The sequence below is a fragment of the Hypanus sabinus genome, chromosome 12 (genome assembly GCF_030144855.1).
Source record: "Hypanus sabinus isolate sHypSab1 chromosome 12, sHypSab1.hap1, whole genome shotgun sequence".
In the NCBI taxonomy this organism is placed as follows: Eukaryota; Metazoa; Chordata; class Chondrichthyes; order Myliobatiformes; family Dasyatidae; genus Hypanus; species Hypanus sabinus.
The window spans coordinates 12,283,717-12,296,927 of record NC_082717.1 but is presented as its reverse complement, the minus strand read 5'-3'; the positions used below and the strand labels follow the sequence as shown (position 1 = coordinate 12,296,927).

Below are 13,211 nucleotides of genomic sequence, written 5' to 3'. Positions count from 1 at the left end.
ACAACACATTTGGAAAGAGATGAAATCATTGGACAAAGTCAGCATGGATTTGTGAAAGGAAAATCATGTCTGACGAATCTTATAGAATTTTTTGAAGATGTAACTAGTAGAGTGGATAGGGGAGAGCCAGTGGATGTGGTATATTTAGATTTTCAAAAGGCTTTTGACAAGGTCCCACACAGGAGATTAGTGTGCGAACTTAAAGCACACGGTATTGGGGGTATGGTATTGATGTGGATAGAGAATTGGTTGGCAGACAGGAAACAAAGAGTGGGAGCAAATGGGACCTTTTCAGAATGGCAGGCAGTGACTAGTGGGGTACCGCAAGGCTCAGTGCTGGGACCCCAGTTGTTTACAATATATATTAATGATTTAAACAAGGGAACTAAATGCAGCATCTCCAAGTTTGTGGATGACACGAAGCTGGGCGGCGGTGTTAGCTGTGAGGAGGATGCTAAGCAGATGCAGGGTGACTTGGATAGGTTAGGTGAGTGGGCAAATTCATGGCAGATGCAAATGTGAGGTTACCCTCTTTGGTTGCAAGAACAGGAAAACAGATTATTATCTGAACGGTGGCTGATTAGGAAAAGGGGAGGTGCAACGAGACCTGGGTGTCATTGTACACCAGTCATTGAAGGTGGGCATGCAGGTACAGCAGGCGGTGAAAAAGGCAAATGGTATGTTGGCATTCATAGCAAAAGGATTTGAGTACAGGAGCAGGGAGGTTCTACTACAGTTGTACAAGGCCTTGGTGAGACCGCACCTAGAATATTGTGTGCAGTTTTGGTCCCCTAATCTGAGGAAAGACATTCTTGCCATAGAGGGAGTACAGAGAAGGTTCACCAGATTGATTCCTGGGATGGTAGGCCTTTCATATGAAGAAAGACTGGATCGACTAGGCTTATACTCACTGGAGTTTAGAAGATTGAGGGGGGATCTTATTGAAACGTATTGTTACGGATTCAGGCAACAATAAATATATGAGTTAGGCAGGGGGTTTTATAGCAAATAACACGTTTATTAAACACTGAAAACAAACCCCCCCTAAAAGTAAACAAATCACCAACGTAACCGGAAATCAGCTGCTGTGCGGCAGCTTAAACAGTTCTTAAAGCGATGTTGCAAAAACAGTTCTTTAAAGTAGTATTGCCAAAAGTTCAAAATGCTCACAGTCCATTTAAGGGAGAGACTTCTTAAGACGATTTAAATTCTCTTTCACGTTGTGTTGTTTCGGTTCCCAAGATCGAACTTTTTCCCAGGAAGAATTTACGAAATGAAACGGCTTAAAGGCACTGACCTTTCCTTTACAGAACTATTCCCAATCCTTTCTGGTATTTCACAGGGATTAACACAAGAACAGTCAACCAATTCCTTCCGAATGAGGATCAAACAAGGTCGAACCTGTTTCACCATCGAAATCGATTCTCCTCGATTTTTAACTCCCCAACTCTGATCTTCACTCTCCACTGATTCTCAACTAGCAGTATTGTAAAGAAACTGCTGGCAATGCCCTTTTAAACTTTAGGCATTAGATAAAAACTTCATCCTTCAACTAAACTGCGTCATCACATTAAATAACGCAGTGGCATGAAGTCAACATGGCAAGTCCAGCCACGAACTGCCCCTCCTCACAGGGAGGGGTGCTCCTTTCATACCCTGTTAAAAAAACCTGTCACATGACCTCTACTGGTGGGAAAATGACGTCACCCCACCATCACAAGACCATCACCTCAAGTCCAGTATAGCTTCAACACCTGTCACGTGTCATGGGTACGTAACAGTATAAAGTTCTAAAGGGATTGGACAGGCTAGATGCAGGAGGATTGTTTCCAATGTTGGGAAAGTCCAGAACAAGGGGTCACAGTTTAAGGATAAAGGGGAAGCCTTTTAGGACTGAGATGAGGAAAAACTACTTCGCACAGAGAGTGGTGAATCTGTGGAATTCTCTGCCACAGGAAACAGTTGAGGCCGGTTCATTGGCTATATTTAAGAGGAAGTTAGATATGGCTCTTGTGGCTAAAGGGATCAGGGGGTATGGAGAGAAAGCAGCTACAGGGTTCTGAGTTGGATGATCAGCCATGATCATACTGAATGGTGGTACAGGCTCGAAGGGCCAAATGGCCTACTCCTGCACCTATTTTCTATGTTTCTATGTTGGTGCAGGAAGCATAGTTCCCTGCACGTTCTCAGACAGCGTTGGCCATTGAGGCAAAATGACGCATTTCATTGCGTGTTTCGATATCTCGACGTTTATGTGAGAAATAAAGCTAATCTTTATAAGATGTAGTGTATTAATATTTGAGTAGTATATCATTTGATTAAGCATTCTTTGCTTGTTCACATAATTCATTGTGGGTTTTATGTAAAAAGGTTGGTTCTTTAAGGCTGTTATAGTCAGGGGTGGTAGTGGGGAGAAGAACCCACTACCTATTAAATGCTCCCAATGGTGTGCACCTAAAAGAGAAGTAAGAAAAAAGAAGTTACCCCAAACAGTGCAACAAGAGGTACTCTCCACTTCCCTGGCTATAGGTTAACCTCATGGCAGAGTGTAAGAACGATCTCTTTGGAGTAGTGGAGTTGTCTTGGTCTATTACTAAAAGTGCTTCTCTGCTCAGTGAAGGTGGCATGGAGAGGGTGAGAAACATTGTCCAGAATTGCCAGGGTTTTCCATGAAGTCTTTTGTTCTACCACAGCCTCCGGTGTGCCTAGTTCAGGCATGGGCAAACTATGGCCCGGGGGCCATATGCGGCCCATTAAGCTTTTTAATCCGGCCTGCAGAACTTGATGAAATTATATTAATAAACCTTGTTAACGTTTTTTCCCTGCAATTCTGGCATTTTCCCAATAGATGATGCATTCTATATACAATGACCTTTGTTGAGGTGCAGCGTATTACTCCACATTTGCGCTTTACTCTTTGTTCGGCTCAACCTATTTGTGTGAACAGGTGTTCAGCGTCATGAACATCAACAAAGCCAGCCACAGATCCAAGTTAACTGACCAACACCTCAGATCCATCCTGAGAATCGCCACAACAAAACTAAATCCAGACTTTGATGCGCTGGCTAAAAAGGGAGACCAACAACACTGTTCCCACTGAAATTAAAAATAAGTTTCTTCGTTGTGTTATGTAAAAAATGCATTTGAAAATATTTTTTTCAATAAGCCTTACATGTTACATGTCATTTCTGTTATGTGATGGACATGAGTAGTGCGCAGGTGCACGTACGTTCTCAAAATAAAAAATGCGCTCCAGATCAAATAACGCGCTCCGCATACTGGCGCGCTGACACTGTTCTGTCATTGTGCGGGTCGTTGTTGAGTTTTGGCACAGGGGACAATTGAATAAGAAGGAGCAGGACAAGTAGACCTGCATCTCCTACCGTATTTGAAATAAAGACAGTCAGGAGGAGAGTGATGATGATAGTATCTTGAAGGATAACAGAATTTTCAGTGCTTTAAAATAATAACTGTTACTATTAAAAAAAGCTGTATTTTATTTATTTAATTTTCAGTGTTTTAAAAGTCATTTCAATAAATAGCTAAATACCATGGGACTTCAAAGACAGATATTTTGTTGTAATGCATTTGTTCATTTTCAATTGAAATTAAAGCACATGTTTTCTACATATCCCATGATATTTTATTTTCTCTTATGAGGTGTCTTACCAAAACACTCCGTCCATCTGCCCCTGGTCCGGCCCCCCTGTCAAATTTTAGAACCCTTTGTGGCCTACAAGTCAAAAAGTTTGCCCACCCCTGGGCTAGTTTGACCCCTATAACAGAGCCAGACTTTCTAATCAGTTTACTGAGCCTGCTGGCATTACCTGTGTTGATGCCGTTGCCCCAGCACACCGCCACATAGAAGATCGTACTGGCGACAACAGATTTGTAGAACATGTGAAGGAAAGGCCTACATACTCCAAAGGACCTCAGACCTCTCAGGAACTAGAGGCAACTCCGGCCCTTCTTGTACACAGCATCTGGTCCCAAAGCTTTGCCATGTCTGAATTTCCCCAGATCCTTCTCACATGTCCTCCCCATATGGTTCACAAAGCACATATCCATGTAACTGCCCATGATGACTGGGGAGCTGGTAGAAAGTGAGCGCTGGTTGAGGTGAAGATCACAGTTGGTATGTGGAGATGTGGATGGTAGGTGCAGGGCGAGGAGGGGATGTAGACAGTGGTAGACTGTGTGTTCATCCACATGTTGAACTGGAAGGGGGAGGAGGGGAGGCGTTGGTGTTGAGGGAGCATTGGATGCCCCAGTACCTGGATGGTGTGCTGAGGGGAATGTGAACAGAAGGCCAGCTGTCAAACCTATTGAAGAATTGGTTTAACTCATTCATGGTTGCATTCCAAGACCCGACAGCTAGGCTGACTGAAGCCAGTGATGTACTTCGCGCCTCTCCATAGCTCCCACGTGCTACTCTGCCCAAGCTTGTTCTCCAGCTCTCTCCTGTATTCCTCTTTAGCCACCTTGAGCTTCTCCTTCAGCTCACTCTTCACATGTTTCAAATCCTCCCCATCTCCTGATCTGTTGTTTTGTGATTCAGAAGAGCCTTTTGATCACGGGTGACCCATGGTTTGTTCTTAAGGAAGCAGTGAACAGCCCTTGATGGCATCACAGTGTCCACGCTAAAATTGATGTAGCCAGTGATGCCATCAGTAAGTCTGTAAATGTCCTCCCCCATATGGTTCACAAAGCACATATCCATGTAACTACCCATTTCTCTTCTGACTATCTGACTTGCTGAGCTCCTTTCACACTTTGTTGATTGCTTCATTTCAAGGGTAATTGGAGATGGTTCCTAGGCAGCGGTCCATCTTTTGAGTGAATTACTTGGGAATGAATGTCTGAATGCCGGGTATAATTTATCTCAATGGCTTGCAACCAGTGACTATCAGGCCTCTGACCTTATCAAGTAGAATATGTAGATTAATCAAAGCAATTTTATCATCTAACCCTCAGCATTTTCCATAAAACTAACACATAAAGGGAGCATGCTTTCAACAAGACATACTTTATGTTTCTGGGTGACTTACTGCAAAGTTCAAAGTTCAAAGTAAATTTTATTAACAGAGTCCATTTACGTCACCATGTACAGCCCTGAGGTTCATTTTTCTGGGGGCATTCTCAGCAAATACACAGAGTCAGAACTATAGAAATAATAACAGGATCTTTAACTGATCAACTGGAGTGCAGAAGTCAACAAATTGTCCAAATGTAGATATAAGTAAATAGTAATTAATAATGAGAACAGGAAATAACAAGGAAAAGAGCCCTTAAAGTGAGATCCTTGGTTTTGGGAACCTCTCAGTGGATGGGCAAATAAGTGCAGTTATTTTCTATTGTTCAAGAGCCTGACGGTTGAGGGGTAGTAACTGTTCTGAATCTAGTGGTGTGGGTCCTGATGCTCTTGTACATTCTACCTAATGGCAACAGCGAGAAAAGAGCACGGCCTGGGTGGTGAGGATCTCTGATGATGGATGCTGTTTTCCTATGGTATAAGATTAAAGCTTAGCTTAATTTGTCACAATTACATGGAAACACCAAAGCTTACAGTGAAGTACGGTCACTTGCCTCATCACTTGCGACGTGCTGGGGGCAGCTCGCAAACGTCGCCATGCTTCCTGTGCCGATATAGCATGTCCTAATCCCGACCTGCGGAATGCAGGAGGACACCGGAGCACCCGGAGGAAACCCGCTCAGTCATGGGGAGAACACACAAACCCCTTACAGACAGCAGTGAGAATGGAACCTCGATCAGTGATTGCTGGCACTGTAAATCGTTATACTAGCCACTATGCTACCGTGTCACTCCTGAATCTGCTGGATGGAAATTATGTCCATTGAATCCACTGCACTCGCTTGGGAAGGAAATGAAGTCCAGTTGGATACTTACTTTGAATCAAGAGATACGTAGTAATTAGTTCTTCCTCTGTACTTGCAATTAACACAGTGTCATCCGCATATCTGAAATTATTGATGTTTACACCGCCAATTTTGATTCCCAAGATGTCTCTTTTTTTTTGTTGAAGAAAGTGCGAAAATGGGTCTACCTATCAATTGCAAAAAGACAGAATGTATGGTGATATCCAAAAAGAAGGAGAATCCTATCTGCAGGCTGAGAATAAATGAGGAAGACATAAAACAAGTACAGAAATTTTGCTACTTAGGAAGCTGGGTGACATCAGATGGCAGGTGCGACATGGAAATCAAAAGAAGAATAGGGATGGCAAAAGACACCTTTACGAGAATGAAGTGTCTAGTAACCAATACTAAACTAGGCATGACAACCCGCCTCAGAGTACTGAAATATTACATTTATCCAGTTATGTTATATGGATAATATCTAGTAACATGAGGAAACGAATTAAAGCAGCAGAGATGTGGTTTTTGAGGAGGATGCAAAGAATATCATGGACGATATGAATATCCAACGAGGATGTCATGAACAGAGCAAACACAAAAAGAGTAATAATGTATGAGATCATGAAAAGGCAACGTGGCTTCATTGGACATGTGATTAGGAAAGAGGAGATAGAATGCACGGTAATTATGGGAAAGATTGAAGGGAAGAAAGCAAGAGGAAGGCAAAGACAAATAATGTTGGAGACAGCAGCCAGAGAACTGGAAATGAATACCAATGAGTTGATCCACTTGACCCGAAACAGGAGTGTGTGGGCCATGGCAGTCAAAGCTCAAACTGGGCACGGCACCTGATGACGATGATGATGTAGTAATTAGCCTTCAGGCTTAAGTGACTCTGACAAACATGGCACATTTTTAACTGTTTTCTTCCACTCCAAGATAGCTTCAGAACTTACTGATCAGTGTGGAAAGAAAGAGCTGTCACAATCTCTGGAATGCATCAGCCTGCTCAGGAGAGAAAACAGTGAGACTGTACGCAACAAGTTTCCATGAACAGGAAGACCAATCTGCTGAAGGAACTCAGCAGCTTGAGCAGCATCTTTGGCGGAAAAGGAACTATCAATGTTTCAAGGTGAAATTTGGCATCAGGTCTACTACTTCCTGTCAAAAGATAATGATTAGACACTATGTTATTAATTCAAGTATCAAGTTCCTGGCAGCGGTGGGGGGGGGGGGGGGCGGTCAACATCTCTGAAGATCTATCCTGGGGCCAAAATATTGATGCGATTACAAAGAAGGCACACCAGCAGCGATACCATTCAGATTTTGAGGAGAACGGGTATGTCACCAAAAAGTGGGAAATTTTGACAGGTGTACTGCAGAAAGCATTCTGACTGGTGGCATCTCCATCTGGAATGGAGAGGCCACTGCACTGCATCAGAGCCGTGTACGTATTTTCTCTCTGCATTTTGTCTTGCATGGTTGTTATGGTTGCTCGTTATGTGGGTTGGAGCATGGTAGAAGCAAAGAGTTTAGTTACATATTTATGCTTTGTCTTTACTCAGTCTACAGCTAGGAGCATGAGCTAAGGGGTGATATCATTTTTGTTGACTGTTTAATTACATTTAAAATCATTTAACTTAGTTTAATCATGTTTATGTTCACTTAAACCTCTTAATCACATTGAAGAGTGCTGAAGTACTTTTCATACGCTAAGACTGTTTATTTTGTTATATCACTAGTTGTAGTTTTATTAGCATTATCTCTTCAAGATTGTTTGTTTTGCTAGTTTCTTAATAAAGGATTGATCATATTTTTCAGCTTTAGGGCCTTGTGTAGCCCCCCTCACTGGGTTTGTTAGCCAGCTCTACTAGCAGTCACGGGACTCACCGATGAGAAGGTCGCCCTTTGTAAGCAATATATGTCAAAGTATGATTTGGGGTTCAACCAAACAGAAATGGTGTTCCAGTTAAAGAAACCTCAATTTGAGCGATTACTGCATAAATACTGCCCATATACAAGTACCAGTCATCAAGAAATAATAGGTCATACACTGCATAAAATTATAAAGAAATTACGTTTACTATTTTCAGCTTTATCAAACAGTTAAAAAGAGAAAGAAAAGAAAGTAAAACAGGACCTATTTAAACCAGTCTAAATGTGCACATGACCGTTGCACCTCTTATCTTCCAAAAGCTGGTTATAACTGTTATTTACGGGGCTGAATTCTCACCACCAGTCACCGGTAGAGCTCCCCATCTTGGATTCCTTTATCTCGCAAAGCAGTCCTTGCAGTTGTGTCTACTCATCAGATCAATGGCTGTCTCTGCTGATCTTCTCTTCTCCTGCCACAGACCATGAACTCCACCAGTGTCCATCACAAATCCTTCTCAAGTGTCTCCTGAGATACTTCTCCCAATTCCACCATCTTGACTGGCTGACACGTATTCCTAAATTGAACACCACAGCCCTTTATCTTTAGCCGAAACCGAAACTCGAATGACACACCAGCAGGTCACACTGCCTTTACAGAAAGCCACTAAATGAAATACTCTATAGCATTAACAGAAGAAATCTTAACCAGGGCATTACACTTGCAATTAGATTGGACTGGAAAATACGTTATACAGGATCAACCCTCCCCCATCCCCCCACCCCTGCTTAGTCTCTCAGTGGTGTTGGCTTGTTTGAGTAGCACTACAGCACTGTATCTGAAAAAGTTGTAAAGGCTTCAAAGTTCAAAGTTCATTTATTATCAAAGTATGTAAACATTATACAACCTTGAAATCTGTCTCCTTACAGGCAGCCACAAAACAAAGAAACCCAAAAGAACCCTTAAAAAAAAGTCCATCAAACACCCTAATGAGCAGAGAAAGGAAGAAAACAGACTAGGCAAATGACAACCACAAGCAAATAGCATTCTGAACGGAAATACACAAAGAGACTCCGTGACTCATAGCTCAGTGCACAGCCAACTAAAAGTTACGAGGCAGTGGACTGAACGGGCCCCCGCATCGCCTCAGTCCCTGAATTTTTCAATCTGGCCCGGCACCCGAATCATTGTCCAAACATCGGGTTCAGTTGCTTTGATACACTTTGGACCCCACCGCTTTGATTCGGCATGTACCCGACCTTTCCGTGCTTAAATTATATAAGGCCCTTGTGGCTAAAGGGATCAGGGGGTATGGAGAGAAAGCAGGTACAGGGTTCTGAGTTGGATGATTAGCCGTGATCATACTGAATGGCGGTGCAGGCTCAAAGGGCCGAATGGCCTACTCCTGCACCTATTTTCTGTGTTTCTATTAAACCGTCATCCGAGCATTGGGTTCAGTGGCTCAGCCTGTCCATCATCGGCATTAGCCTCCTCACCGCCGAGGACATAATCAATAGGTTATGTCTGAAGAAGGAGACTTCCATCAGTAAGACTATTGAACATAGTTTAATCTAGTACCATGGGATGGACTCTTGACCTTGACCTCGTTACGACCTTGCTCCTTACTGCCTAGCTGCGCTGCAATTTGTCTGTAACTGTACTATTTTACTCTGCACTTTGTTATTGTTTTTGTAAGATAGATTTTTCACTGTATCTCAGTACGTGAGAACAATAATCCACATTATCAACTGGTCTGCTTACTGGTTCAGAGACATTCACTACAGAAACAAACTCCTTAGCCCACTGAGTCTATGCAGACCCTCAAGCATCCATTAACATCATGCAGAAATCTTTCAAGAAGCTTCAGAGTCATTTTGAAACTCAGAGTTATAGACGTTAGATATTTAGTGCTGAGATCGACCAACACCTGGATTAGTGGGAAACTGACAGTTTTGAGCTTTGGGCTGGAGAATGGAGATCAGAGCAGCTGGAGGCCTAATGAACTATAGATCAGATTTGAGGGGCTGAATGGCCTATACCTGCTCTTATTTATTAAATGTTCTCTGAATGGCTCTCTGTTTGTAGAATACTGCAGGAGGGATTGGAAAGGAATTTGAGGACATAATGTGGACTTAGAGAAAAGGCTGGGTTCGCAAGGCTATACAGCAGTTCATAAATGAGTGTATCCCCCCTCCTCACCCTTCTTTTTTCCCCATTCTAACTCCCCCCTCATCCTTACCTGCCTACCTCCTCCTCCTAGTGCCCCTCCTCCTTCCATTTCTCCCATGTTCCATGTACCACTCCTATCAGATTGCCTTTTGCCTCTTCCACCTATCACTCCCAGCTTCACTTCATTCCCCCTCCCCACAACCCATCTTCCCCCTTACCTTGGTCTCACCTATCACCTGCACACACAAAATGCCAGAGGAACTCAATAGATCAGGCAGCATCTATGGAAAAGAGTACACAGTCGACGTTTCGGACTGAGACCCTTCATCAGACCACTTCATAATTTTCTCTCTCCCACAGATGCTCTCTGACCTGTTGAGCTCCTCCAGCATTTTATGTGCATTGCTTGGGATTTCCAGCATCTGCAGATTTTCTTGTGTTTGTCATCTATCACCTGCCAGCTTGTATTCCTCTCTCTTTACCCACCCCTCCAACTTCTTATTCTGAATTCTGACCCCTTCATTTGCAGTACTGATGAATACACTTGGGCCAAATCATTGATTGCGTGCTCCCCTCCATAGATGCTGCCTAACCTGCTGAGTTCTTCCAGCATTCTGTGTGTGTGTGTGAGTTGATCTGCACGTTGAGTGTCTGGTGGGGACCAAAGGTGAGTGAGCTGCCCCAGAGTGGACATGACAAGCCCCTTCACCAGAGATCGTCCCCTCGTTGGATACCCCATGCACCCTACTCCCATGTTTGGCTCCAAGCAGCTGTTTGCATGCAACTGTGGCCACATCCTGGTACCACCCTTCGAAACACAGCTAAACCAGCTGAGGATAGCTGGCGGCATCATACCCCAGTGAGACAGGGACATGCCTGTCCCTGTATGCAAAGTCAGCTCTGGCAGACTGTGAGATCCAACAGCCAGGAAGACCTCAGCTTGTGGTGCTTGTTCGTACCACAGCACCCAGACTTCTGAGCTTAGGAGGGTGGAACTGACCCAGTGCAATGGCTTTTCTACTTTAAAAACTCTCCCGCACAGATTTCCTGCCATTGTTGGACACAATGTACAACCACCACATTGGAATACATTTGAATACAATTTGAATCCGAATACAATACTTGTGTCTTCAGAAACTATTAGATAGTCATTGAGGCCAGGAACGGCAGGATATCTTTTTATATTGATTTGTGCAATTCTTTCTGTTTTGAAGTCAAAGTCAAATCTATTGCCATCTGCACAAGTACTGTATATGTATCATAAAAGCAAATTAAAACATACAGCAGCATTACAGGATACAGCAGCATTACAGGTGCATAACATCAGACAAGTAGCATTCACAGAAAAAAAAACATATATTGTATTCTGCATATTCTTTTGCAAGGAAGAATGCAACTGGAGAGAGAAAAAAAAACAACAAATCCATCATGCAACATGCTGAGTTTGAAAGGAGTCATAGTGTTGCCAAAATGTAGTGATTACGTTTGTGCAGCTGGGTTCGAGAGGAGGCATACATCAAGTGAACAGCCAGAGAATTCACCCCAGGGAGAAAAGTCTAATAGCAGGGGACATAAGTGATTGGAGGAAAGTATAGAGGGGATGTCAGAAGTAGGTTTTTTTCTCATAGAGAGTGGTGGGTGCATGGAATGCACTGCCAGGGGTGGTGTTAGACCCTGATACATTAGGGACATTTAAGAGACTCTTGTAGACGCATGGACGATCGCTGCTGCCTTCAGGAAAGGAGGTACAGAAATCTTAGGTCCCACACCACTAGGTTCAAGAACAGTTACTACACTTCAGGCATCAGGCTACCGAACTAGCGTGGATAACTTCACTCCCCTCAACACCGAACTGATCCCACAACCTATGGGCTCACTTTCAAGCAGCCTGCCAACTCAGGTACTCAATGCTATTTACTTATTTTTGTATTTGCACAGTTTGTCTTCTTTTGCATATTGGTTGTTTGTCTGTTTTTGCTGGTGTGTAGTTTTTCACTGATCCTGTCTAAACGCCTGTAAGAAAGTGAATCTCAGGGTTGAATATGGATGCAGAAAAGATTAGACCATAAGAACATAAGACATGGGAGCAGAATTAGGCCATTTGGCCCATTGAGCCTGCTCTGCCATTTCATCATGGCTGATCCATTTTTTTTCCCTCTCAGTCCCAATCTCCTGTCTTCCCCCCATATCCCTTCATGCCCTGACCAATCAAGACCACTGCATTAAATATACCCAATGACTTGGCCTCGACAGCCGCCTGTGACAACAATTTGCACAGATTCACCACTCTCTGGCTAATAAAATTCCTCCTCATCTCTGTTCTAAATGGACATCCCTCTATTTGGCGACTCCTACCAGCATCTTTTCACCCTTGCAGTTTCTTTGCTCTACCCACAGTGATTCAATACCTTCTGACCCTATGCCACCTCCTTCTCATGATTTGATTTCATTTTTTACCAACAGAGCCACGCCACCCCCTCTACCTACCTACCCGCCCTTTCGATACAACGTGCATCCTTGTATGTTAAGCTCCCAGCTATAACCTTCTTTCAGCCACAATTGATGGGAATCTTGCCTGGATTGGTGGGTGATGCACCATCAATAACTCACTCTGAGACATAAAGGCGAGATATCGGCTTTTATTGACTGGAAGAAGGAACAAGCAGTGGTTGACCACCATACTACATCCTGGAGACTGAGAGGCCGGGCTCAGGCCTCAGTCGCCTTTATACCGGGGTCCGTGGGAGGAGCCACAGGAGCAGTCAGCAGGGGGCGTGTCCAGACAGGTATATGTAGTTCACCACAGTGGGTTTGTGTAATAAGGAGAGGTTGGATTAGCAGAGATTGTTTTCTCTAAAGCTGAGAGGTGATCTGACAGAGATGTAGAAAATTATGGGAGGCATAGATAGGGTAGAGATTCGGAGATCTTTTCCCAAGTGCAACACACCTAAAACTCAGTGTGATGTTTAAAGTGAAAGGGCAAGAGGTTTAAACGGGATCTAGGACACTCACGGTGGTGCAGTGGTTAGCACAAAACTATTACAGCTCAAAGTGTTGGAGTTTGGAGATCAACCCCAACATCCTTTGTAAGGATTTTGTACCCCCCCCCCCCCGTGGGATACATTAATTTCCTCTGGGTGCTCTTCCCACAGTCCAAAGACATACTGGTTAGTAGGGGAATTGGTCATTGTAAATTGTCCCATGATTAGCCTTAGGTTAAATCAGTGGTAATTATTAGTAGTTTGGCTCAAAGGGCTGGTGGGGCCTACTCCACTCTTTATTTGTAGATAAA

General features: G+C 43.5%; 1 long non-coding RNA gene across 1 annotated transcript in view; it reads right to left on the bottom strand.

The window, feature by feature from the left end:
- Positions 1 to 7,950: 7,950 nt before the first annotated feature.
- The window catches only part of LOC132402624 (uncharacterized), a 39,408-nt gene continuing 34,147 nt past the window's right edge, over positions 7,951 to 13,211 (bottom strand). Inside the window, exon 5 of the long non-coding RNA XR_009514975.1 lies at positions 7,951 to 8,327. This is a non-coding gene — a long non-coding RNA (uncharacterized LOC132402624). The remainder of the gene's footprint in view (positions 8,328 to 13,211) is intronic.